Genomic DNA, 27,013 nt, shown 5'->3' with positions numbered 1-27,013 from the left:
CCTGAGCAGGACTGCGGGGGCACTCATGAGCCGGACCCCAAGCCTGTGTCCTAGAAATAACGCAGCCAGGCCTTCCCACTGTGCCGAGACCGCTGCACGGTACAGCGCTTTACGGCGGCCGGGCGCCGTTCTTAAGGCTTTACCCCCGCTCCGGAGCTGACATTCCCCCTTGGGTGTGCGGCCATGGCCGGAATTTTGATGCCAAATTGTGCCCTTAATCCTGAGCTTCAGGATTGGAAATAGGGAGCAGGTGGGTATCAGTCGAGGGAGGGACGTCCAGGTTCCTGAGGAGATTGTGCCTCCGGCCAGGCTTTTCTGTCCTAGCCTGAGCTCATGGCAATCACAGTTCTGGCCGACGACCTGCAGTCTCTGAATGCGCCGACACAGTCGGGTGGCCCTCAGGACAATCCTGCAGGAGTGTCTCGCGAGCGGCAGAGGGCAGCAGAGGGCCGGCGCCGGGCCGCTTTCCTAACAGGTCCCTGAGCCGGGCCTCTGCGGCCCCTGCTGGAGCCCTGCCTGGGCCTCTCCGTCCTGCCTCTACGCCAGCGGCTGCAACGTGGAGCATCTTAGAGGTTCTGCTCCGTTTAGGGGAGACTGAGTCGTGGACTTCAGATGGGCAGTCAGGCCTTCTACCCAAGCTGCTGCTGGTCCCAGTTCTGTGCCCCGCGCGAATCTTGTAGATTCGGGGCTCACAGAACGTGGTTGCCGTCCCCGAGCACCTCAAGTCCAGTGGGGGAGGGGCCTGTGTAAACAGATCTTTGGGATTTCTTGCTCTCATGGGCGTCACAACTGTGACGGGGTCAGAGAAGAGCTGCCCTTGGGTTATCTCACTACAAACTGGCCGTGTGGCCATGCTGAGGATGAAGGCCTGGCCCACTTGACTCCCTTCCCCGCCCCCCCACCCCCGACCCAATTGCCACCCAGTTCCCACCTAAGGGAATCAGAGATGCTGACTGCACGTTGTTCTGGGGAAGGGGCAGGCCTTGCCTCCGAGTGGGACCCTTGGGTACAAACTCTGCTCATGTGAGTAGAGAAGACACCTTCAAGGACGCCCGGTGTGGCCAGAACAAGATGTATGTGTGCGGCGAACAACGACGGGAAATAATAAAAGCCGACACTTAATACATGCTGGGCACTCTCTGAAAGCCTTGCATAAAGTGACTCAATCTCCGCAGCCTCCCAATGAGGTCAGTACTCTCGTACCCATTTCACAGATGGGCAACTGGATTTCAGAGAGGTTAAGACTGAAGGCCATCTAGCTGGTATAGAGGAGCCAGGATTCAAACCCAGACAGTCTGATTCAAGAGTCTGAACCCGTACAAACAGGATGGAAGCCCTCTGTGTATCCTTGAGCCTAGTGTTTGGGATGTGTGGCTCCCCAGAGCAATAAAGAATTCCTAAAAACTCCACAGCAAAGTTTCTGATGCCCTTAAAGGCTGTGGGTTTTCTTCCACCACCAGTAGGGTGCAGCTCACAGAAGCCTTACTTTTAGAGAACTGAGTGACCTTTTGTTTTTCGCCTTAAACCTGTTTGGCTAATTCAAGTTGGAAATGCATTTCAGCTGCCTCGTTAAGGTCTGGGTATCGGCTGCTTCAGGATGCAGGCCTGGGTGCCGGCACCCTGCCCTTAGGGGCTCCTGGGGTGGGCAGAGGCACATCACTTGGGATGGAGGCCAGGCATAGCCGTTGAGATCCTGGCAACGAGAGCAAGTCAGCGCCAGGGAACAAGGCCTTTAGCGATGGGAGGGCCGTGGCTTCCAGGTGACTGGCCTGACTGGCCCGGCCTGAAGCAAGGGCTCTGTGGTAGCAGGGCCTTATCTGGGCAGAAGTCCACAGTCAACACCTGCAGCCCAGATAAAGGACCCATCAGGCTGTGCCGCTTGTGAGCTTACACACGCACGCACACATACACACACACGAGAATGACATAAGAGTGACGTACTCCCTGGCTCCGATGGAGCCCCTTCTGGGCCGGGTGTTTGGACCCCCTCCATTGATCCTCCCCTCATTCGCATGAAGTGAACTCACTTGCTAAGGACCCAGGCCTGTGGGAGGCAAGCTGAGATTTGAACCCAGGTGGCTGGGCTTCAGAACCCAAACTGGCCGCCAACACACATGCGGCCCCCTTTGATAAGCCAGCAGGGGAGGGGACCAGCCTGGGCCTCCAACCACCTGACATGAGTGGCTTTTCTAAACCACAAACTTGACCAGGTTCCTCCTGTGTGTAGACGCCTTCAGTGGTCTCCGTTCTCTTCTGAAGAAAATCCTAACAGCCTGGTCTAGAGCCCGACCACCGTGGTCTTGCCCTCGCGTCTGACCTTGCACAACCCCCCAGTCCCAGCACACGTGGCCCCCGGTGGGGCTATTTTCCTGTCCCTAAAGCGTCAGAACAGTAGTTGCCTGTTGTCAAGGTCCTGCTCAGGGTTTCTGAAGTCTTTTCTCAGTGGTGACAGCAGTGCCTCGGTAGGTGCTGGAGTCTCCATCCGACAGACTCGGGGGCTGAGCTTCAGAGAGTTAGGAGACGTGCCCCTGGCCATGCGGCTTCCTGTCCGACCCCCCAGTTCAACTGTCCACCTGACCCGCTGCTGCCATCTGGCCTGGAGGCACTGGAAAGTCACTTGGTCAGTCACTGCGGGACCCTTGCCGTCCCCCTGGGGGTCTCTCTCGGGTTCCAGTTGGTGCACGTGGCTTCCACCGTCTTCTCTAAGGAGGCCATGAGCCCTGGGCGGCGTGCAAGTGTTGGCCTCCGTGCCGCCAGCCCCTGGCGGGTGCCTGATAGACAACATCCTCAGTGATGGGAGAGCTCTGACTGGACAAGATGAGGCACGCGAATGAGGCTGAAGTCGAGGTTTTGCTCCAGATTTGCACCCGGGTCCCGGAGAAGGGTGGCTGGTGGCCCTGGGACACCCAAGCCGGCCCTGTGTCCATCGAGGCCTCTCCCCCTGCTGTCCTCTCCTCTAGCTTCCGGTGCTCACCTCGCCAGGCCTCGCCAGGCCCCACCAGGCCGCTCTGAGACACGACCTCAACACATAGAGAGTTCATGGACACGGGCATGGTAAAGGGCCCGGGTGAGTTATTCAGAAAATGTCTCAACTGATTTGCTTTTCACCCCCTCGATGGTCAGTGTCCTGAGACCCATGGTTGCCCTTGGGAAAGAGGAGTCGTCCTGCCCGCTGTGGTTTCCAGCTCGGAGCACGTGCCCTGCACACGCCGGGGGGCACGCCCCTCTGTGCAGAGCCCCTCCTGCATTTCTGGATTCACTGGAAGAGGGCCGGGGGGTCTGGGGAAGGGGCAGCCTAGTCCAGGAGAAACCTCTCCTCTCCTGGGGGAGTGAGAACCCGGGCTCAGAGGATTTACCTGGGACACAGGACTGACTGGAGCTTCACCGAGGAAGGAGGAAATACAGTGATAAAATCCGGTGTTTAAAATTATTACTCTCTTTGACTCTGAGAAAGAAGAGAAATCACGTTCACTTTCAGCCAAGTTAGGGGATGGAAGAATGTGAAAAGAGGAAGGCCCCATGATGTTCACTAGGTCCTTCGATCTGATGAGAATCTGAGATCGTTATCTTTGTGACTTAGTTTCTTCTCTATGCCAGGTATGGTCCTGAAAACCGTAAGATGCCCCCTCTCTGGCAGTGTGAAATTAGAGATGAGAAGGCCTCCTCCACCCTCCCCATTCTGTAGTATTTAAAAGTTTCATTGGACTCACTTTTAAAAATTGTTTTTATTTTGTTCATTGCATGGGGAATAAACAATTATAGTTCACTTAATCAGCTTCCTGGAGGAGTTGGCCTTCACCGGCTTTTTTGGGTTTTTGGGGTTTTTTAAATTAAAATGTAAGATATTATGTGAATTGTATGATATTTAACTTTATCCATGTTTCATTTTTTGGCCCCATCTAATGAGTTAATGTCTTCTGTATTAAAAGCATTTTTATGCAATAGCTAAAATTAAGTGGACTTTAGTGTGAAATATGTTGATGTAAGTAAATTCAAAATACATTTAAGCTTGGTATGTCTACGAAATCAGATTAGATGAAGGTCGCCAAGACCTGAGTGGCAGGAATTGCACAGAAGTGTTAGAAGCCTTCACTCTCTTACAAGCAGGAAAGCAGGTGTCTCAGTGGAGAGCTTCACCAAGGTCTGCCGAATTGTCAGGAACAATGCAAACTGCTCCCGAGAGTGACAGGATGGGCGGGGCGGGCGGGGGTGCCGCGGGAGGATGGGAAGGGCAGGGTTGGGAGCGGTTTATGTTGGGAGGGGTGTGAAGAGAAAGCAGAGCCCGGGAGCTGCCCAGGCCCTGCGGTGTTATGGCGGCCCTGGCTGTGTTCTATCTGCTCTGATGGCAACAGCAGAGCTTTGACAGCTTCGTGAGGACAAAGACATCACCAGAACAGAGGGCGGGAGCAATCCAAGTGCCAGCAGACCTGTAAGAGAAGAAGATGGGCAAAAATGGGATTATTTAAGCAGATCAGCGGCCGGTGGACATTGGGGCAGGGAGTCTGGGTCCCCGGGGAGAGCCTTGATGGGGGAGATGCTGCTCTTCCCTCTGTGCCCTGTCTCCGACCTGGGAACAACCAGAAATGAAACAGCAGGAAGCTCTTGTCCAGTAGAAAGTGGAGAAGCCGCGTAACCGGGGGCTTATGGGCTCTTTCTCCCTGGAGAACTCTCAAAACTAGGCAGCCCTCCCCCATCTTCATGGGTTCAAATGGTACTACACGGAGACAGAGGGATTGCCTTGGTGGCCTAGTTGAGCAGCAGTTCAGAGACGGTGGTCTAGGACGACCACGGACTCTTCTTTCAAAGGACAAACAGTTGAAAAGGAAGTATCTAATAACTGGCGGGTGGGTGGTGGACGTCCCTCCCACCCTTTCCTTTTCTAGCCCCTGAGCCCCGGGGAGTGGACGCCAGGGGTGCTGAGCTCCCAGTCAGGTTTGTGGCCGACACTGCTGGTCCTGATGAAGTAAAAGAACATGGAGGCCGTGGCCAGGGACACCACATTTTTCGTGTAACTATTGACCATAGCCTTGACTCTCTAAATAGTCTGGGAGGCAGGCTGGCTCCCTCTGCCCCTAGGTCCCCGGGCTCATTTAACAGATGCGGGGCCAGCAGGCGACACAGGTTTTGAGTGGAGTGGTGGGCGGCAAGGCGGCCCAGTTGGACTGGCCGGGTTCTGTGGCGGAAGACCGCAGCCCTCTCTCTGGCCTGCGTCCTGCAGATTCACCATCAGCTGGGAAGAGCAGGAAGGAGTGACCTGAGCCTTTTAGGGAAGCAGCGGGGTCCTGGGACGCACTGGCTGAGGTGGGTAGCCTGATGACACCCTCCCTCGTGGCCGCGGATTCAGACTCCACTCCCGGCTTCGTCCTCTGCCCCTTGCCCGGTGAGTGGGGGTGACCTCCAGGCCTTGGGCGGGCACAGCTTCAGTTTCATTTAGGATCCCCCAGGCCTTCCATCCCCTTGAGGCAAGCTGGCTGGGATGGCCTCCATGTTCTACCTCGTATTATCGGCCAAGTGATCTGGAAAAGCCCTGCTTCTCTCCCCGCCTCCCCCCTCCCCTCTCCACAAAGCTTACCTTCTCTTTGCTTCCCGCCTACTGCGGTATTCCATCCCTCACTCAGTAAGTATGTACTGAGGACTGACGTCAGGTCAGGCGCATTCTGGCGGGAACCTCTCTGGGCATCCCTGGGAGAGGCAGGTGCCCGCAGTCCTGTTGTAAAGTTGACTGGAAATGAGCTCGTGAATATTCAGATAGTCGCACCGTGCTGCCAGGAGCTCCTGGCGCTGGCTCCTTCCCGCTGCCCGGGAAGGAAGAGCTCCACTTGGCGCTTGCCACCCCTGCTCCTTCTATCCACCACGGACAGTCTGCGGCTCCTTGGCCAAAGTACCATCGGGGGCCGTTTCCTCCCTGCGAACCGCCCTCGTACCCACCTAGAGGGCTGTCCTTGGCACTGAGAGGCCAGCGCGTGTGGAAACCCCTGTCATGTGGTGAATGGTCATCCGCACTCCCTCTGGGTCCTCCTCCTGCCCACCCTCCCCGTTCTCTCACCTGCCCCAGGCACCTTTAACTTCTCCCAAGCGTCCTCCCCTTCCTCCCCAACCCTTTAGGCTCAGAAGCCCCTCCCTCCAGGTGACAACTGCAGGTAGAGGTGGCCTTACGAGGAGGAGGAGGAGGACGGCGAGGAGAGGGGCTTAGAGATCCCAAATAGCTACGGGGCTCCTGAGGCCAATAATGGAGCCTCGAGCTGCAGTGGGCTGGGGAGGCTGGGGCGAAGGAGCTGGCCCTACAGAGACAGCCCATCTCGGGCGGGGACTACGAGACCCGGTTCCGGTTCGACTCTCCCTGACCCTGAGCAGCAGCCGTGACCTTGAGCAGGAAGTGGGGAGGGGGCGGGCTCAGAGGGACTGCGCGAAGGGGTACCCGGGTCTGCTCAGAGCAGGCCCGCCCCTGCACCTCCTCCAGCCCGCCCCGCTCCTCCTCGTCCTCCGCCCCTCCTCCCGGACTCCGCCCCTCCTCCCGGACTCCGCCCCTCCTCCCGGACTCCTCCCCCTCCTGTCAGGTCTGCCCCTCCTCCCGGGCTCCGCCCCCTCCTGTCAGGTCTCCACCTCCTCCCCGGACCCCGCCCCCTCCTCCTGGTCCCCTCTCCCTCCTCCCCTTCCCTTCCCCCTCCTCTGGGACCCCGCCCCCTCCTCCGACGCCGCCCCCAGCCTCCTCCCCGCACTGCAGCGCGCACCACGGGTCGCGCGCCTCCCTGGCAGCGGCGCAGGCTGCAAGCTCAGCAAGTCTTGCGGCAAAGACACTCGGGCCGAGTTGGGGCCGGGGCGCAGCGGGACTCCGGGCCGGGAGCGGACGCCCCCTCGGCCGTCGTCTGCAGCCCGCCGCGCCTCACTTCGGGGATCCGGGTCTCTCCTGGCTGGCCACCCCGGTGAGTCGTACCCCCGCGCCGTGGGGAGCACCGGCCTCCGCCTCCGAAGTTTCTGCTACTGAGGCGAGGGGCCTCGGGTGGGGTCTGCTCCCGGCGGTGGGTGGGGTCGGGGAACTTTGAGGCCAAGGGGGCCTGGCGCCCGCCCCGTCCTTTGGGGGGAGTTTGCACGCGTCCGGATGAAGCTTCGTTTGGGGAGCTGGACCCGAGCGGCGAGCAGTCGGCTGCGCTGCCGGTTTGGGGCGGGAGGAGGGGGCAGATTTCTGCCCTGGGCACCCCGGGGCGAGCTGCAGGGCAAAGGGGCGGCCGACGTCCCTTGAACCCCCGGCCTCTGCGCCCCCCGCCCTTCCCGCGTCTCCGGGACGCCCTCACTCGCGTCTCGCCCACCCCTGCCGCCTGAGCGGTCTCCAACGGAGGTTCTCTTGCCCCCGCCTCAAGATTCGGGGACCGCCGGCCCCGCCGTCGTGGGGGAGGGGGGCGGGCGGGGAGCGTCCTAGAGCTCCGGGAGGCGGAGACCCTGGATGGGGAGAAGGCGAGGAGGCAAAGTACGGGGATTGTCTGGAAGTGAGGGTCCGGAGGAGCTGGGACAAGGGCCGCGAGGGGGATGGAGGCGCCCCTCACCTCCTCCAAATCTCATGACTCAGCAGACCTAGGACGTCCCGTCCCACGGCAGCCCTCCGCCCCCGCTGGGCGCCCAGACCCACCCGCCTCCTGGGCTCCTTCATTTACTCTCCCGCTTGGGGTTCCCCCTTCCCCTGCCTCTATTCCCTCCCCGTCTCAGGACACCGGGTGGTTATTTTTTAACTAAAAAGATAGGTGATTTATCGTTTCTCCTTCCCCCTTTTCATTCCCACATTCCACAGGTGCCTCCAGGACACCCCCAGCCCATGGTGTGTGTGTGTGAGGGGGGCCGCCAAAGCCCCATCTCTCCCCTCTGCAGCATCCTCCCCCCGCCGCTGTTAGGGTAGAGGATTAAGTACTCACTGCTGCTTTCTCCTGTGGTGGCCGAGAGAAAGCGGCACAAGGACAGAGGAGGCGGCGGCCCAGAAGGGGACACTGCAGTGGGGAGAGAGGGCTGCCCAGATTGGAGTGGGGTGGGCTCAAGGCCCAGGAAGTCCTTAGGATCCAGGGCTACCCAGAAAGACGGGAAGGTGGGCTAGGGTCTGACCTGGAGAGCTGGGGGGCCCCCTCCCCCCTCCCCCCACCCCACCCCTGCTTCGGCCCTGTGGGGAGGCTCCCATGTATAATAGATGGTCCTCGACCCACCCATCCAGCTCCCCATAACCTGGGCACTTCATCAGAGGGTGTGACCATAAGAACAGGGCAGCCTTAATCCTCCCAAGTCATCTCCCCCTGCTTAGGTCTGACAAGTCCAGTCTCCAGGCTGCTAGAAGCATCTCTGTTACCACCAGAGAAGCCAAAGAGCCGTGCCCAGTGCCCCTGCAACCCAGGCACAGGGGCCGGTGGGAGGGGCAGGGCAGCTCTGATGCAGTGGGACGTGCCTGGCGTCCTGGTGAGCAGCGGCCTGGCAGGCACTGCAAGCTGAGGCCTGTGTCTGGGCTCTGGGGGTGAGTCAGCGCCAGGGGTCCTGGCCCAGCACGCTGCAGCCTGGCCCAGAGAACCTGGCCCCAGCCCTTCTCCTCTCCACGGCCCCAGGGAATGACCAGTGCTACCTGGGTCCTCACCCCAGGCTCCGCGCTGCGGGTGAACTTCCCCTGCCCTGCTGGCTCTTGGACAGATGACCCTGGGGGGCCCGGCTTTTTCTGGGCACCTCTTGGGCTTGAGGCTCGCCCCCTCCCCTCCCTGCCTTGTCCAAGGAGGAGCTGACGCAGAGGTAAGCGTTCCACTTCTAGCCTGACGTGGACCGGGCCCTCCGTCCCCGGGAAGTAGAGCCCAGCCTGCTGTACTGAGAGTCTGTTTTGTTCCGCAGTCCAGGACTTTTTTCCAGGCAACAGTTTTTAGGTGGGGGGGATTATGCAAATACAATTTTCATTTTTTCAGCTTTGGGACCTGATACCCACCGATCAGGACCAGGGAAAGAGAAAGGTGTTAGTGTTTGTAAACATTGCCCTTTCCCTACAGAAGAGCTTGCAACTGGCTTCATCTCATAACTGGTGTTGGTTTTATCCCTGGGCAAAGCGTGCCCCTAGTTGCAGACCTGGCAGGGGCAGGGAGACCCTTTGTGGAGCTGGGCCAGGCTCTCCTGACTTTGTACTGCAGCCGGAGGGCATCCTCCCTTTCACCGTCAGGCGGCTTCCAGGCAGATGCCACAGGGCTGTCTCTGGCACAGCAGAGACCTGCAGAAGCCTCTTCCCTGTCCTCTCCAAGCCAATCAATATTCCCCAGCCCCAGGCAAGTGTGACCTCTACTGGCCCCTCTGTCTCCCGCTGGGCGCTCAGCTGGGTCCCCTCAGGTAGAGGGCAGCAGGTGTGTGGGCTGGGAGCGGGTGTGGGGACGGTGGGGATGGCGGGGGAGGAGGCTGGGGCTCCTGGGCTGGGACAGTGGGACTCGCCACCCCCTCCCTGGACAGAGCTTCCTCACGGGTGGTCCAAGGCTGTAGATGAGGAGGGACTGTTTCACCTGGCGCTGCGGTTGGGTAGTTGGACTTTCATGATGTAGGTTCTAGCTGAAGCTGGGCTCGCTTTTCTTGAGCCGGACAACACAGGGTCCAGGGTGATGGGGACACTCTTTCAGAACCGGAATGGCAGCCAGAGGGAATAGTAGCAGGTGCTCACTCATTACGGGGCGGTGTGGTTGACATAGGAGGCAGCGAAGCATAGAGGCTGGGAGCCCTGCAGGCCTGGGTTCAAATCTCCTGGCCACTAATTACAGAGTGTGACTTTATGAATTCAACAAGTGCTTGTTGGTGAGCCCTGCTATGTGCCAGGCTCTGTTCTAGTCACTGTGGATGCCACGGTGAGCACAGCAGATGGAATCCCTGGCATTTTGGATTTTGCGTTCCTTGGGCCCGAGGCAAGTTACTTAGCTGCTCTGAGCATCACTCAGCCCTTAGTTTCTGAGAGTCTGCTATCTGCCAGGGGCTATGCTAGGCAGTGGAGATTCAGTGGGAACGAAACAGACCTGCTTCCTGTCTTCATGGCACTTACGGTCTAGTGAGTAACACAATTAAACAGATAATTACATAGGTAATTAATCACGGCTGTGACAGGTGTTAGGCGCATGCACAGGATGCTTGGAGAGCACATAATGGGCTAACCTGACCAGGTCTGGTGAGCTCCATCCATAAAACAGAGGTGGTAACACTCACTCCACAGTAACTGGTAACTGTTAACATAGCCCGCTGGACAGATAAAATTCTAAATTCTCCACGTGAACAATCACTGCACAGACAGCGGGTTGATATCCGTCATCCACTCGGTCAGAGGAGCTGGGGTCCAGTCCTGCGCTCTCAGTGAGGAGGAAGCCCGCGCGGAGCTACGGGGCTTCCTGGAGGAGTGTCACAGTGGATGTTTATTTGAGGCCGGGTGGTGACTGGAGCCAGATCGCCTGGGTTCCCTCGGGCTCTGCCACTCACCCCGACTGTGGGCAAGTTAACCAAACTCTGTTTCTCAGTCTCCCCATCAGTAGAATGGAGATAAAACTCACACGTGTGACACAGGTTCTTGGTGAGGATTCAATGAATTAATTCCAGGAACGTGCTTGGAGCAGTGCACAGCGCTGGGAGCACCGTGGAAGCGCTTTTATCATTATTGTGTTGCCTCCTAGCGCTTAGATGGCTCCTTCTGGGTTCCGCAGCTGGACTGGGCACTTCCCCCTTGGCTTTTCTTAAAAACTCAAGGGAAGGAGCAGCTGTAGCTTCCTTGGGTGCTCTTCCAGCGTTTCATCCATCTGACTTGCAGGTAGCTATTTATGCCTCCCCAGCCGTGTCTTACCAAAGCTTAATTTTGGGGAAGAATGTGTCCCAGAATTCTTCATTTTCATCCCTGCAACTGAGAGTTCAGGGTAGTGGCCAGAGTGATGGGTAGATTTGGATCCTGGCCAGTCATTGTGAGTCCGGACTGCAGGGAGCCCCTGGCCACCAGGCCCTCCCCGAAAGACGTCTGAACTTCAGCCAGGGGTCCAAAGTTACACACCAAGGAGGATCCCCAAACGCATGGGACGCAGAGGTGTCCTGAAAGCCCCCTCTCCGGATACTCACCACCAGAGTTCCTCACCTATCTGGCCGTGGGACCTTCTGACCGAACACCAGGGTCCGGAGGTTGGATGCTAGGTCCCTTCCAGACCTGGCCGCTTAGGAAGGTGGGGTACGAGTTGCCGGGGCCATTATAATGGTTACTGAACCTCAGAGGGTTTGGTGCTACTGGGCAGCCCCCAGATTGGGGGTCGGGCAAAAGGAGAAGAAGGAGCCTGACTGCCGTTTTGAAGTCAGGACAGACTCATCTCTGGCTACTTGTCTGGGGCCTTGGAGCTCAGCGTTCACCGTGGGCAGAGCCACAGTGGCCGGCGTGGCCGGGGGGACACGGAGCTGGGTGCCGACCCGCTGCTTCATCAAGCCCTCCTCTCCCTCAGTCCATCCCCTGTGACGAAGCCTTTGCATCTCTCGTCACTGCGGTCCTCAGAACAGCCATCCCTGTCCCGTTTCACCATGAGGAGGCAAAGGCCCAGGGAAGTTATCTGACTTGTTCAGAATCTCACACCACCGAGGGGCGTCCTGGGGGCTCTCCTCCCCTCCCTGCCCCTTCCCACCAACTCCGCCTGTGGAGCCCTCGACAAACACGCTCACGGGTCCTCAGGGATGAGGCCATTCATACTCTGAGCACGAGCAACAGATGTTTACCAGATGAGGGGGTGCCCCCTTGGCAAAGTTGAGTCGGCCTCCTTTGCTGGTGCTGGGTTTTCGTGGGACTTGCCATGGGGCTTGGGCAACCTCAGGAGCGCCTGCCCTGAAGGGGGCGGGGGAAGCCGTGGTGGGTGCGCCAGAGAGACGGTGGGGCCCCGGCCTCAGTAGCCTCGTCTGAGTGGGATGCTGCCTTGGCACCAGAAGCCTCCGCAAGGTCCGAATTCTCTAATTGCAGACTTCCTCTGCCTCCCAGCAGCAGCAGGACATAGGCCTGTGTACACGCGTGTGTATACCGACTGGATAGAGAGGGGCTCCTTGGAAAGCAGAGGGAAATGGGATCTAGTTGGTGTCTGACTGCTCGTCCTTCACGTGCGGGCTTGAGAAGGCAGGATCCTCGAGGAACTCACAGCCCTGCTCCCGGCCTGGCCGGCGAGGGTGGCTAGAGCCACCCACAGGCTCTGCTTTGCTCCCTTCCTTCCACTCCCAGTGCAGATGGGCTAAGACCTACTCCTAAAAGGTGCCGGCGCAGAAGGGAGCAGCGTGGGAGCGCCTCCACGGGGCAGGGCGTGGCACCTGGGGGCTGGGCCTCCAGGCGCTTCTGGCCCAGGACAGCTGCCCCCCAAGGCCGGGTTTCCTCTGACTGTGGAGCCCTCTGTGCCCTCCACCAAGAAGCTGGGAAGCCTGAACCCCATCGCTGGGCACCCCGGGACCGGGCTAGGACCGTGGCCGGGCATGGGGAGGCTCCCCTGAGGTCTTTGTGGGGACCAGGCGCCTCTGAGTGGGACAGGGCGTCCTCAGCCCACGGAGCGCCCTAGCAGGGCTTCCCATAACTGGGCTGATGCCGTGGCCCTGGAATTTAGTACTTAGGGAATATTGCAATTAGAGCATAATTCACCCATGCCACGCACTTAGTACCGAGGATAGCGGCTGTAACTGTGAGCCTGGCGCTAGGGGGATGGGAGCAGAGATGAACGGAGGAGTGGGAGGGGCTCTGAGACTGAGGATGGGGGGCCGGAGGCACTTAACCCTCCCCACAGCCCAGCAGAGGCAGGGGGATGGAGGCCAAGTCACGGAAGCACACCCCAGGCTCCTGCATGCCCTTTAGCTCAGGCTGCCCGGCAGGGGCAGGGGGGTGACAGCGGCAGCTGGTCGCTGGGGAGGCGGGGGGCAGATGGCCCTGCACCCAGCTTCCTGCTCGGTGTGGAGAAAGAGCACACTTGGCACCGACTGCGGCGGGTGTGCGAGCGAGAGGGGCTGCCTTGCACCTTCAGCTCTCAGCCCCTGTCTTCCGCTTTCTCCTTGTAGCCCCTTCCTCACGCCCGCTCCTAGGTTCGGGCTCCTCTGAAGCGCAGATGCTGTGCTGTCGGCCCCAGGTGGGGTGGGCACGCGTGTGTGGCCTGGGGCCCGTGGGGCTGCCTGTCTGTCCCCTCCCGGAGCAGAGGTGACATCCCCAGGTCAGCCTTGGACTGCAAGGACCCTCCCCGAGGGCGGGAAGGTGTGCGTGGAGTGTCTCCTCCTGACCTTGACTCTGGTCTGAACTGATGGCCCCGAGTCTCGGGCGTGTCCTTCTTTTGGAAAGTGACCGAGGGAGCAACTTTCCTGCTGTTTGCAAAAATGAAGCCCTTTGTGACCTTTGTGACCTCCTGTGTGTGTTTGCACAAAAGCCAGCACACCGTCCTGCATCTCTGTCCTCCTGGGGCTGCCTGGCTCCCCCTTCACTGTCAGCTGTGGTCCCTTGTGCCCACTGACGTGAGCCCACCTCAGGCCCAGTGATGGGGTCAGAGGTCAGAGGCCAGGCCCTTGGGTTCCCTGTACGCACCTGGAGGGAGGGGTGCAGGGAGGGTAAACAAGAACCTGGGGGCCGAGTGCTTGGGCTCCCAGGAAGGAGGGCTGGGGGCTGACGCCCAGCCCCACCGCCAGGACCCAAGGAAGGTGGAGGTGTGGCCGGCTCGCTGTGAGCAGAAAGCGCGGGGTTAAGTGACGAGAGGGGACAGGGCTGGCTCTCCCAGTGTGACTCTCCCACGGGGAGGAAAAGGCATCCCTTTAATGAGGCTGCCCTGGCCCTGCAGGGAGGGAGCACAGATCCATCCTGGCCCTGTGAGGGGAGCACAGCTAAGATTGGATTAGCTTTTTGATGCTGGGACCTGGGCGCTGCTGGGGGCAGGGAGGGGACAGGGCCCAGCCCGCGGTCGGCAGCCGCCCTGAGGTCTGAGGCTTCCTGGGGAGACCCGGGCCCACCCTCAGCCAAGCAGGGCTCCCGCTGGAGGAGCAGCAGGGGCGCCCAGGGGTCACGGTGACAGAAGCCAGGTCCCCCCCCTGCAGAGGCTGGGAGGCGTCCCCAGGCTCCCCCCAGGGGTAGGTGGCGAGCGGGGGTGCAGGGGGGTATGGGAAGGCAGATCCAGCGCCGTGGTGGGAAGGACAGGAAGTCTTGCCGTCTGTTTCACGGCTTCCGGGCTCTGGCTCTGAGAGGCTGGGGTCAGATCATCCCGGGAGGGTGAGCAGAGGGCGGGGAGGCCTGGAGGCTGCTGGAAGGGCTGCCTCGGGCAAGGGTAGGTGTCTGCACCCGCGCACTGGGCCGTGTGGGGCCCCACGTCCTGCTCTTCGCGGCCACACCAGGTGAGTGACGCGCTGGCACGTGGCTGCTTCCGACTCAGCCATCCTGGGCTACACCCGCCGTAGTCCAGGAGTGGGGAAAGACCAAGACAGGAAAAGATGGGTTCCGCCAGCCCCGGATGAGAAGGGTCACTGGAGTAGTTGGTCCTTTCCTGAGGAGGGTGGTGGGCGTTCAGACCCTGGCCGTGTCCCGTGGGGTCTTCCAGCTGCAGCGGGAGTTCTTTGCTCTCCAGCTCTCCTCCCCTCCAGCTCATCCTCCTTGTACCCAGGAGCTGACGGTGGGCCCTGGGCTGGCACTAGTGGGCAGAGAACTCAAGAGTGACTGGAGGTGCTCAGAGGATGGCAGGGCCTCCCTAGGGCGGGTTGGGACTCCCAGGACTCTCAGTTCTGGGGCCCTGGGCTCTGGCCCTTAATGAACGAGAGAGATCCGAAGCGGCCCCCTTTCCAGAGAGCAGTTCCTTCTTGTCTGGGGTTTGCGGCACTTCCGGGCATGTGGCTCAGGGTAGGAAGGAGCCACGATTTCACACAAACACTCAAGGCACACCCGCTGTGCACACACGGCTGGCAGCCTGCCCGTGGGCACGGGTTCCTCTCTCTCACATCCTTTGGAAATTGAGGACGAAATTGACCCTGAGGCCGTATGTCCAGGCTGCAGCTCCTCCTGGAGGGCGTCGCTCAGGGGCTGCAGGGGCTTGGTGCGGGGTGGGTGAGATGATGTGTCTGCGTCAGGACCTGGCGCCCTGCCCCGGTGACAGAGGTGTTTGGGGAAGGATGAGGGGGGAAAGGCACGTACAAAAGCATGTAGGCTCATTCCCTCCTTCCAGCAGCTTGAAGCCTCGCCTGCAGCAGGGGCCTCTCAAACCAGCCCCCAGTGTCAAGCATCCTTTCTGTGCTTGAGTTCTCCAGGGAAGGAAAGTCACGACGTTGCCTGTCCTCCGTCCTCAGTGTTGGAGCTGGTAGAGAAGCAGGGCCCCCGGCCTCACAGCCCCTCCCTGTGTGTCCCTGGCCAGGCCTGCAGCCCCTCCAGCCTCCCACTCACTCGTTCATTCCACCCACGAGCAGGCACTCTGCTGGAACAGAGCCTACGGGTCCCTGCCCTCGCGGCCCTTACAGTCTGAGGAGGCAGGACAGTAAACAAAAGATGGGGGGAGGTGTCAGGTCCTCTTGGAAATGAGTTTTTGAGCATGAACTGTCCCTAGTTCTTGTCTCTTGATGACACATGTGGCTAACTGTGCAGTTGTCACACTCAGTCACATGGAGCCCAATCACACCTTTGCTCTCTTGTCCTGCTGTAATAGAAATATGGCTTCTGAGAAGTGTATTAGTTGCTGGTGATGTGATTGCTGGGGTGGGGGGGGCTGGGCTTGGGGGTTAAGGGAGGCCAGGGTGTTTCACGTTTCAGACCCAGAAACAAGGGTGGGAGATAGGCTCCTCCAGGGCTTCTCCTCAGGGGACCCTGGGGCAGTGCTGTCCCTGGAAATGGGAGGATCAGATGCGCTCTCGAGGGGCCTTTGTGTCCTTGGACTTTTTTGTTGTCGTTACCCGTGGCCACAGGTTCTCCGTGTGTATGTGGGTCGGGGGGGTCCGTGCCCCACTTCCAACGAGGGAGACTCTCCACATCTTTAAAAATGATTCACGATGTCAGAAAGGCAATAGGATTAACCTAAAGTGTGAAGTATTTCAAGTGGATGCAAGAGGAGTTTCTGAACAATAAATGTTGTTAGACATTGTGACAGAAGACCGAGCAGGTGGTGAGTCCTCCCTCCCAGAGGAGAGTCTGGGCCAGGGTAGGTTCAGGAGAGGGTAGACTGACCACCACAACTGCCTCCCTCCTAGGGTCTGTGTGGGGAGAGCTACGTGCCGGTGTCACCGTGTTCAGTGGGTGCATCTCAGTGTGTGTGTGGGGAGAACAGCGTTGGGCGAGAGGGGCTTAGCAGGGTGAAAGCCCCCTTCATCCGTGCCGTGACGCTATCTCCAGGGTAAGGGGTGGTGTGAGTGGGTGTGTGTGTGTCTGTGTGTGTGTGTGTCTGTGTGTGGACTCAGTATCAGGAGACTTCAGTTGTGAGAGTCAAACCTGCAGGAGAACTCGCAGATGCTCCCACCACCTGTTCTGCCCATTTAAATCCAGGAGGCTGTGCATGAGACGGCTCTTTTGTATGTGGTCCATTCACACATGTGGAATGTTTGCCCTGCAACAGGCCCCCATCACTCAACCTCAGGAGTGAAGGGACAGTGGAGAACCAGGTCCCTGAGGAGTACAGCTTCTCGGTTTTTCAGCAAGGACTCCAGGCTGGGGCTCAGGATAGACTCGGCCCCTTCTTTTCAACACAACCCTGATGTTGTTCCAAATGTTCCCAACGAGTCTCAGGGTTTATGCTAGAAACACATAAACCTAACCTGAAGTTACTTTGCCACCAACAGAGGACGGGTGGACAGTGCATTAATGTTTTGACACTCTGCCCACTAGACTCCAAGGACCGCACCCCAGAAGGGTCACGGTCACGGTTCTGGACTTTGGACGTGTGACATTGAAAGATCCTGACACCTGACCTCCAGCTTTTTGGCAGGACCCTTCAGAATCCCCCCACACCCTTGAAAGGTTCTCCTGTTGCATATCCTCCACATTTCTCTTGTGAATTCCTTCTTTGAAAGTTTCCCCTTGGGAACCCTGGGACTCACCAGATCAGTCCTGTTTTCTCACTTTTAACTTCTCTGAACGGACCGTATCTCAGCATCTCCGCTCAGGTGCGCACGCCCAGTTCAGGTGACGAGCAGAGGTGGGTGTTGGAGTGCTGCGCTTCCCCGTTCCCATGCTCTGGGACATCTGCCTGTTTATCCCCCCTCCTTGCAGAAGGATGGACCCGCCCCCGGCGCCCGCAATGCCAAGGCCCGCGCGGCGCGGGGCGGCGGCGGTTCAGCACCACGGACAGAGCCCCGCGCGCCTCAGTTGATGGAGGGTCCCGGCTGCGTCCTAACCTTCGGCGGAGACAGAGGCGGGGGTGAGGGGACAACCATTGTGGTGGATACTGTTCCCTCCCTTTGAGACCGTGGCCGAGCCGCCTTTTCCCCCTGGGTCCCACTTCTTACGATAAGATGGGGGCACGGGCTCCAAGCACCTCTGCCGTGAGCCCGTGTCTGGGACTCCTTTAGCAGGAGGCCTTCAGGAGCAGTTTCACGCGCGTGGCCTGGGTTGGGACGGTTAGCTTGTGGGCGTTAGGGACACACGACACACGACCTCAGGCCCTGGAATCCGGCTGCGGCCTCCCAGTGTCAGCGACTCGGTCCCTCTGGCCCTTATCCTGACGCCTCACTGCCCACTCCTCTCGTGCGGACACCAGCCTGGGCTGGTGGGAGGGGCAGGCTTTTGCGGGGACCCAGCAGGAAGCGAGGCTGGGGTGGGCCTCCCTGGAGCGGGGGCTGCACCAGGATTCGAGACTGGTGGGTCAGAGCGGGCGTGAGGGCTGAGCTGGGGGCCGCCTGCAGACGGGGTGGGGCGTGGCCGGGTAGGAGGGGGCGGGACCAGCTGCCGGGGCAGGTGGGCAGGGGCTGGCGGCTCTCCAGAGCTCTAAGGGCCCTGTAGCTGGGCAGCGCTGCTTTCCGCCCTCTCGATTCATCTGAACAGGCTCATTCCTCTGCTTCCAGAGCTCAGGATGCCCTGAAGGTGGAGGAGGTCTCTTCCGCCTCTGTTCCTTCCCTTTCTCTCCTTCCCCACCCACAGCTCCACCTGGACCACCACATACCTTCCAAAATGGATAATCCACGCCCTCCCGTGTCCCTGTCTAGTGCACATGGCCAGGGCAGAAGGTGTAACTGTCATCCCTTGAGTCATGAGAGGCAGGCAGCCCAGGTGCCACCCTCCTCATGGGGTCACTAGGACCCTCCAGGACTCACCTAACAAAAGGGAGAATCCACGCAATAGTCCGGTTACCTGCTGTCTCCCCTTTGGTGCCTTTCCCTGCAAACTCCGCTCAGATATGCCAGTGCCTCCTTGGTGTCCCTGCCACCCAGGCCTCCCCTCCCCTGCGCCCCCCGGGCTGTATTTGGGGCAGTGCTTCCTCGTGCCATTCATAACACCGGGTGGACGGCTGCCTTCCTTACCTGTGGGCAGAACCAGGTCCGGGAGTAGGGCAGGGCAGGGACAGTGAGGCAGATCCTGGCAGAGAAGACAGCTGGGCGCACACATGGGTACAGTGTTCTTGTGGGCGGGGGCCCTGGGGGAGCAAGCTGGGCGCCTCGGCCTCACTGCTGCGAGCTCCAGGCTCTGGTCCAAAGGAGAACTGATTCCCCGTCTCATCTCCTGCTGGGCCAGTGAACAGCAGCTGATCCACAAAGACTGACCGTGACCCACTCTTAGGAAGGCGGTCAGCAAGGACTTGCGCTGTGCTGGGTGTAAACTAGTGTCGTGTTTGGCGCCTGGCCCTTGGAAGATGCCGAGTAAATGTTTACTGGGCAAATGCTGACGGGAGGGCCTTGTCCGCGGGTGGGTTCAGTGGTTGCGCTGTTGGAGGGCCCTGCAGCACTGCTGGCTCGGTCCTGAGGGCCTGTCCTTTTTGACTTTTATTTTATTTATTTTTTAAAGATCTTTTTTTTGATGTGGACCATTTTTAAAGTCTTTATTGAGTCTGTTACAATATCGCTTCTGTTTTATGTTTCGGTTTTTGGCCGCGAGGCATGTGGGATCTCAGCACCACCCCCTCCTCCACCGACCAGGGATCGAACCTGCACCCCCTGCATTGGAAGGCGCAGTCCCAACCACTGGACCAGCAGGGAAGTCCCTCCTCTTTGACTTTTGGAGTCCAGGATCCTGTGACCTCTCCTTGCGGAAAGGAGACCTTCAGGATGGGGCCGGGGCTGGGCTGGCAGTGGGCGTCTTTCTGGGGACACGGAGCCTGGGACCTTTTGTGCAGGCACCTCTGCCACCAGACATGCCTGTCAACCTTGACAGAGAGCAGGTCTCTCTGCTTCTTGGTTCTTGGAAATCCTTGCTGTGAGGCTCCTGTGTGCCGGCCTTAGCTTGGCCTGTGACGTGCTGGCCATGTGTTCAGCGGGGTGATAGCCATCTGACTATCGTGTACACGTTCCAGAGGTGGGCGCTCGTGAGACCCCGGGTGGGCGGGGCGGGGGGGAGCGGGATGGGAGAGGTGATCGACTGCCTTTGGGGGAGTGGAGGTAGGGTGGCGGTGGGACCCGCTCCAGCGGCTCCCGGGCTGCGTGCCTGGCTCTGGCCCTGACATGGATGAATAATTGATGGTGACTGATGGACCACTGCTCCTGTATGAAAGACTGAGCGGGGCTGGAGCAGGCTGGGGTAATCAGATGTTTCCCGCTGCCCTCCTGGGACGTGTGGGACTCCTGGCTTTCCCTGACTCTCAGAGCCCTGGGGTGGGGGGTTCTTCCACGGGGGGAACGGGGTTTTGTGCAAGGGGGCCGGTGGGGCAGCCTTCTCAGGGTGAACTTTGCGGGGGAGGGGCAGGGCCCAGAGTCCTTAATTCTGGGGACAGGACTTGCCTGCTTTGTGGGGTGTCTCTGCTGCCCAGTGTTTGGAATGTCAGTGAACTGGCGGGCAGCGGGGCAGGGGGCAGGCAGGCAGCCCCTGGGGTGTCTGCGAGGCAGTGGGACACTGAGGGTGGACAGTCCTGGAGAATGGCCTTCTCTACAGATGAGGAAGGACACTCAGAGGATTTAAGTGATTTGCCTAAGGTCATATGGCTGGTGGGTAGTAAATGATGTCATTGGGATCCCGGGATAGAATTACAGCCACAGCACTGAGAAGGCTGGCTGGTCCCTGTGGGGGATGGGAGGATGGGAATGTGTGTGTGTGTGTGTGTGTGTGTGTGTGTGTGTGTGTGTGTGTGCGTGTGTGTGTGTGTGTGTGTGTGTGTGTCGGGCAGAGTCTGCTGTGCTCGGGGTGTGTGCTCAGGGGTCGGCACCAGCCTCCTCCCCCCGCCCCGCCGCTGCTGATCAGCTCTGCAGGGTGCACAGTACAGCAGAGACGGTGTTTAGGGAGGAGCCTGGGCCAGGATTTGCGCGGGGCCTGGCTCCATGGTGGGGATGAGGGAGAGCCTTCCCCGGCGGAGCCTCCACGGCCCCCCGCTCTGTCGGTGTGGGGTCGGCCCCCTTGGAGCTGCTCCCATGAGCGTTTAACCCTCCACGGAGTTGCAGGCCACAACCAGGGCCTGCACACCCTGACTCCCCGTTTGATCTTCCCTGCGTCGCGCTGTCCCGGCTCTCCCATCACTGCCGGAGGCGGGCGAGGGCTGCCTGCGGACACTGCTTCAGGCGCAAAGACTAACTCGGCCCACACTCGCCAGTTCTGAAATACTCTGAGAGATGGGCCGGTTCCTCTGGCCATCTGTTTCCATGTCCTGCAAGCTCCTTCCGTGGTCGAGAAGTTTTTCCCGGGCTCCAGCCCGCGCCCCCCTGTTGCAGCCGCCTGGGTCTGCACTTCCCCCACCCCCCGCAAGCTCTCCTGTAACGTGGCGGGCAGGGGAGACCGTGAGTGATGCTTGCTCGGCAGAGAGGAACATGTGATTGGGGATTTGGGTGCAGAGCCAGATCCCTCGGTAGCTCTCTCATTGCCAGCCTGACGCACGTCTGCCCTTGCTACCTGGGTGCCGTCCAGTAGAAGGTCTCCCAGGACTGTGCCCTGCTTGTGCCTGTGTCCTCCGTCAGGGTGGGCAGAGTGTTTTAGTGACAGGGTCCTCCTCGCTGGTGCCAGGGGTGGAGGAGGAGGGTGCAGGCAGTGCATCAGCCCACTTTACAGACGGGGCGACCGAGACTCACAGCAGCGTGGCCGGAGTTCACGATGCAGGTGGGGGGGGTGTGGACGCACGTTGGTGTTGTGCCCTGAAGTCCAGCCCGGGGTCCGAGGGGTGACGGGGACCAGAGGCTGTGGCCATGAGCTCTTGCCCACGATGGCATCTCTGTTGTCCCAGCCTCTGCCGCGGCAGGAGGGGCACTGACTGACCGGCGGCCGTCTGGGGCGCTGTCCCCCCTCCGTGAATGTGCCCTCAGGGTTGTGATGGCTGAAGAGACGGCCGTTCTCCTTATTTCAGCTTCAGTTCAGTGTCTGGTGCAAAGGACTTGGCAAATAGGAAGGCACGGGAGTGGGAAGAAAGCATAGCTTTGATGTCTCAGGTTCCCAAAGGGAAGAATTAATGGCATGGAAGAGGAGCTATTCTTTAAAAACAAGCCAGCGAGGCTGTTTCTCAGAGGTGAGCCCTTCCTGTCTGTGCAGGCAGGCCGGGATGTCACCACCCTCAGGCTCTCTCTCCAGTGTCCGGTGGGGGGCCCCCCTCACAGTCCCCTTCTCTGCCCACCAGTCACTCAGCCCCCAGTCCAGCTGAAGGCCCACAACCCGCCCAGCGGGGCCGTGCTCTGAGCTCCTCTCTGCTCCAGGCAGGAGGGCGTGACGGTGCGGCATCTCACACCCGGCACGTGCGGGACTGCGGGGGCCGGGGACCTTCTCGAGGACACGCAGCCGGTGGGCGGGGTCCTTGCCAGCCTCGCTCATTCGTGTGGCCGACGTTTTAGTGGGGACTCGGCAGGGGGCAGGCGATGCCAGGCGCTGCGTGTGTGGAGGTGTCAGACACGGTCCCTGCCCCGCGCCATGTCAGGACGGTGTGTCGAGATGAACTCCTACGGTAAAGTGGTGAAAGGAGGGGCTGTCAGTTCTGCCCAAGGAAGTCAGGAAGGCGTCCTGAAGGAGAGCCGGAGGGGGTCACAGAACAAAGACTGCAGGGGCTGGGGGCGCAGCTGGGCCGCGTGCGGGGCCAGGGAGTGGCCGGGGGGTGTGCGGGCGGAGGGCCAGGGCTGGCGGTCAGGGGTGGTGGGCCTCCGCCTGCCCCGCCCGGCAGAGTGTCGGGAATGGGTTTCAGGGTAACTTGTCCTCGGCCTCGTGGGGGACCTGGTAGTGGGGAGCCCCTGCCCCAGACCTTGGACCCTCTTTCTTTGGCCGTTGGAGACCCAGGTGGCAGGGACTCCACCCTCGAGAAGGAGAGAAGTTGTCTGTTTTCCCTGAGACCCTGTCTGTCCGAGGTTAGGATGGGAGGCGGGGTGATAAGGAGAAGCCAGGCTGAAGCAGGAGGGCGAGAAGCGAGGACCCGGGGAGCACGTGCTAACGGGGACCACGGCCACGTCCCCTGAGCTGGTCCTCTCTCCGGCCCCAGGGGCACCCAGCACTCGCCTCGGACCCCGTGAGACTGTTTCCCGATGACCTCATTCCCTCACCTGACCTGCAGGGAACATGCTTTCTGCCGCGAGCCTGTTTCCTTAGGTGATGGAGCTGGGAAACGTGTGTTCATTTTTCCCCTGAGCTGTGACAGGCGATAGGAAATTTGCCCTGGAATGTGCTTCAGTGTGGACTGAAATAAAACACCTGGTGCATTTTGCAACAGAGCATTAAAAAGGAGAAACGCAGGCCCCTCACCCAGACACCAGCTTCCAAGGGTACGTTTCCCCGAACTTTCCTCTCTCCCTCACGTGGCATCCCTGCCTGCGGGTGAGGTGGGGCAGTGGGGTGAAGTACATGGGAAAGACTGTGGATGTTTAAGAAAGGCTGATTCCGGTGGGCCCTCGGGGGCAGAGACACCAGGGGACCTGGGCCTCGAATTTCCAGAATGATTGCAGCATTGGGAGTATGGAAGCATGGGGTGCTGAATGCCTGGACCTGGATAGGTGGGCGCCAGTGACTCCCCGCGTCGCTGGTGGATTAATCGCTAGTGGACTTCCTGTTGGCGTGAGCAGCGGCGGTGAGGATGGGGGCCTGGGGTGGAGGGGGTCACTAGTGAGATCAGTCTCTCTCAACACATACCCCCAGCCCCACCTCTCATAACCTCTAGACACACTTTGCCCAGAGAGTGAGTGATGCCACCAGGTGAGCAGAAACGGCTCTATTCTCGTTTACTTCACGCTTTAGGAGGTAAAAGTGCTGTCTGTCCCACAGTTACTTCCTGGGCAGGCGGTTTGCTGGGAGAGGGTGGGATCCCAGGAGCCAATGGCGCCAGGGCTCTGTCTCCCTCCTGTGCAGGCTGGGCCCCTGGGCACCGCCCCCAGCCCCCAGCCCACTGCTGCGTTAACGCGGCAGGTCACCCACCCCCCAACCAAGTGCTCTTTCCCGGAGGGTGTCAGGGCTGGAGGGAGGGGTCCAGCTAAGATGCTGGGAGCTGGAGAGGGAGGTGGAGGCTCTGTCACACGTGTGAAGAAACGTGTGACGCTCAGGAGGGGCCGTACGTCCAGGACCGGGTGACGCCGGAGAGAAGGTGCCCCGGAGAAGCTTCTGCACGTGCTCTCCTTTGAGAGACATTTGCCTGACCTACAACATCAGTCCAGGAGAGCGCACAGACTGCCAGCCCGGTTGGGTCACAAACGGAACACGCCTGCGCCACCTGCAGCCAGACCAGGGGACAGAGAGAGCATCCCCGGCGCCCCACGGTGGGCAGGGATTCCGGGCATCTCCCCAGCCTCACTCTGGCACCATCGACTAGTTCTGCCTGGTTTTGATCTGGAATAACGCGGCCCCCAACACCCTCACCTGTGACGGTCTTCTTTCACGCAGAGCTTCGCCTGCGACATTCACGGTCTCGCTGCCCGTCATTCGGTTTATTTCTTCGTACGGCAGAGTCGTGTTTCGTCGTCCATGCACCTCCACTTACCCGTCTGTCTACTGTTGATGACCTTTAGGTAGTTTCCAGTCTGGTGCTGTCATTAACCTGCTTTCTATGTTTTTAAAAAACATTTATTTATTTATTTATTATTTATTTGTCTTTGGCTGCGTTGGGTCTTCGGTGCTGTGCACGGGCTTTCTCTAGTTGCGGTGCGTGGGCTTCTCATCGCGGTAGCTTCTGTTGTTGCGGAGCACGGGCTCTAGCTGCCTGGGCTTCAGTAGTTGTGGCGTGTGGGCTCAGTCGTTGTGGTGCACGGGCTTGGTTGCATCCACGGCATGTGGGATCTTCCCGGACCAGGGCTCGAACCTGTGTCCCCTGCATTGGCAGGCGGATTCTTAACCACTGCCCCACCAGGGGAGTCCCTCAGTATCTTATAACAACCTATAACCTGCATTTAGAAGGGAAAACTCAACACTGCCGAATGATAGCCCCGTTTCACAGGGTAGCTCCCTTGACTTTCTAATGAGCAGTATTTTCATTCATCATTATTATGGTGACTCATTTTCTCATCTAATAGATGATGGCTCTCTCATCTCCTTCATAAACGTTGATGAATTTCTTTCAGTATTATCATCAGTACTTACTCTTGTAAAAGTCTGTTCGGCAGTTCTAAAGGAAGCACATTCTGCTGGAACACGTGGTCCTTCACGCTCGGGAGCCCCCACTGCAGAGGCCCTCCTTTCCGCGTGCTGCGGCTCCCCTTCCGCGCAGGCGCTAAGCAGAGGCCCCGCCCAGGCCCTGCCGGCCAAGGCCTTTTCTGGCTGCGTGGGTCCTGAGCCTGGGCCCCGCCCCACGCTCAAAGCGCTTGCTATGCTTTTGATAAATGCCTTCCTCTTGCTGCGACCCGGCTGTGTGCGTCTTGTGTTTCATGGGCGGTTATGCATTTTCCCCGAATACTCTTGCCAGTTTCTCCTCCTGTCCCGCATTCTTGCCAACCCTTGGTGTCTTCGATTCAGCCGTTTTCGGGTGGGTGTGTGTGGTCTCTCCTTTGATTTGCTGGTGACTGAGCGGTGGAGCCCCTTTCCACGCACTTGCTGGCCTTCCTTGGAGTGCCTCTTGCCCCCCCAAGTCTTCTCCTCGTTTCGCTACGGGGTCACCTGTCTTTTCCTTACTGATTCGTGGACGGCGTCCCTACGTCTCCTGAAGGCGGGGGCTGTGATCCTTCACGTGTGCTTTTCTTCCTGAGGTGGAAGGGCTGGGAAGTCCGGAGGCCAGGATCTGCCTGGTTACTTGAGTATTCCCTGGTTCCTGCCCTCGCCTGCTGGCTCAGGTTCCTGCCTGTCCTGTGTGTGGGCTGGTCCCTGCTCGCCGGCCTTCCCCCCCACCTGCCCCCCCTTGAACCGTGGGGGTCCGCTGAGGCCACCCAGACCCGCCCCCCGCAGGCTTTCCCACTTCTGGGCCGTCGTTCACTAGGAGCCGTTTTGGGTTTGCACATTCCCGCCCCACCTTCAAGGCTCAGACGAAAGCCCGCTTCTCCTTGAAGCCTTTTCTAACGCTGACACAGCTCCCTCGGCCCTTCCTGTCTGTTTGCGTCCTTTAGCAGCTCACCCTCTTCTGTTGTGACCCCTGTGGCTGTGTACGGCGTCCTTTAGCAGCTCACCCTCTTCTGCCGTGACCCCTGTGGCTGTGTACGGTGTCCTTTAGCAGCTCACCCTCTTCTGCCGTGACCCCTGTGGCTGTGTACTGCGTCCTTTAGCAGCTCACCCTCTTCTGCCGTGACCCCTGTGGCTGTGTACGGCGTCCTTTAGCAGCTCACCCTCTTCTGCCGTGACCCCTGTGGCTGTGTACGGCGTCCTTTAGCAGCTCACCCTCTTCTGCCGTGACCCCTGTGGCTGTGTACGGCGTCCTTTAGCAGCTCACCCTCTTCTGCCGTGACCCCTGTGGCTGTGTGTCGCACTGTTTGACTTTCTGTACTTGCGCCCAGTCTCCCGAGCTGGTGGTGCCTCTCTGGGAGCCCGTTTGGGCCGGGAAGGGTGGGGCAGCCGGGGTCAGGTCACAGGGCAGCTTCTGCTCCTCCTGCCCTCCCTGTGCGTGCCCCCAGGTAGCCAGCACGCCCTGCACGGGGGCCATCTCAGCGGGGAGATGGGATGGGGGCCCAGAGAGCCAGGGGGTGGTGTCAGAGCCTGAGGGGCCCCCCGGCTGCAGCCCCTGCCGCGTCAGGGATGCTGCACCCAGAAGGCCCGTGGTTGGCTGGTCGATGGGCCGCTGACGAGGGCACCATCTGAGATGTGACCCTTCAGCCAGGCTCACAGCTGCCCTCCAGAAAGCTCGGCACCAAGGACCCCACTTCCCACTCCACGGCAGGCAGTGCTAGGAGATGGGGCGTAGCTCAGCCCTCACGTTGCCCACCGCTGGACGGAAGCAGTCCCCCAAGCAGCCACCTGAGGCCTGCGGTCCATACCCGAGGTCAGGGCGGCATCCTGCCCCCACTCTGGGGAGGGCCCATCCTGCTCTGGGGACCCTGCCCCGGCTTTGCCCTCGTGGCCAAGGTCCTGTGGTCTGGTCTGAAGCCCTGGAGGCTGATGGGCTCTCGGTGGGGCCTCCACTCGACGTCCCGAGTGGATCGTGGGGTCCCCCTGTGGAGGGTGGGCACATCTCTGGCTTCCGCCCCAGGGCCCTTCCTCTAACTCCCCGGGGCCGCAGGGCCTGAGGGAGGGTCCATGGCCTTGGAGTCAGGCCAGTGGGCGGGTGGCAACAAGGGAAGTCGGGCCCCGATGCTCGGCCGTGGCCAGGGGCACGTGTGTGCGTGTGTGGCCAGGGACGTGTGTGTGGGACACGGTCCCCAGGCACCGGCTGGACGGCGTGGCCGTGGCCCTGGCCTTGTGGCACAGGAGCACCGTGAAACGCTACCTTTGCGAGGGCTCTCCTCCTGCCCCTCAGAGCGCCCTGCAGCCTGGGGCCCCCAGCGGGCACACAGCCCTGGATGCCACCCCTCCGTCCACCTGCCCCTGTGGCTCGTCCGTCCTCAGGATCACTTGGTGGACGGCACCAGGCGTGTCTGACGTGGGCAGGGC

General features: G+C 60.1%; 1 protein-coding gene across 1 annotated transcript in view; it reads left to right on the top strand.

The window, feature by feature from the left end:
* The first annotated feature begins 6,755 nt into the window (after positions 1-6,755).
* The window catches only part of SYT2 (synaptotagmin 2), an 84,876-nt gene continuing 64,618 nt past the window's right edge, over positions 6,756-27,013 (top strand). Inside the window, exon 1 of the mRNA XM_004285386.3 lies at positions 6,756-6,923. The gene's annotated coding sequence lies outside the window, so the exon portion shown is untranslated. The remainder of the gene's footprint in view (positions 6,924-27,013) is intronic.

Source organism: Orcinus orca, chromosome 1, assembly GCF_937001465.1.
Source record: "Orcinus orca chromosome 1, mOrcOrc1.1, whole genome shotgun sequence".
Taxonomy (NCBI): Eukaryota; Metazoa; Chordata; class Mammalia; order Artiodactyla; family Delphinidae; genus Orcinus; species Orcinus orca.
Note: the sequence above shows the minus strand (reverse complement) of the source record. Positions and strands in the feature narration are given on the sequence as shown.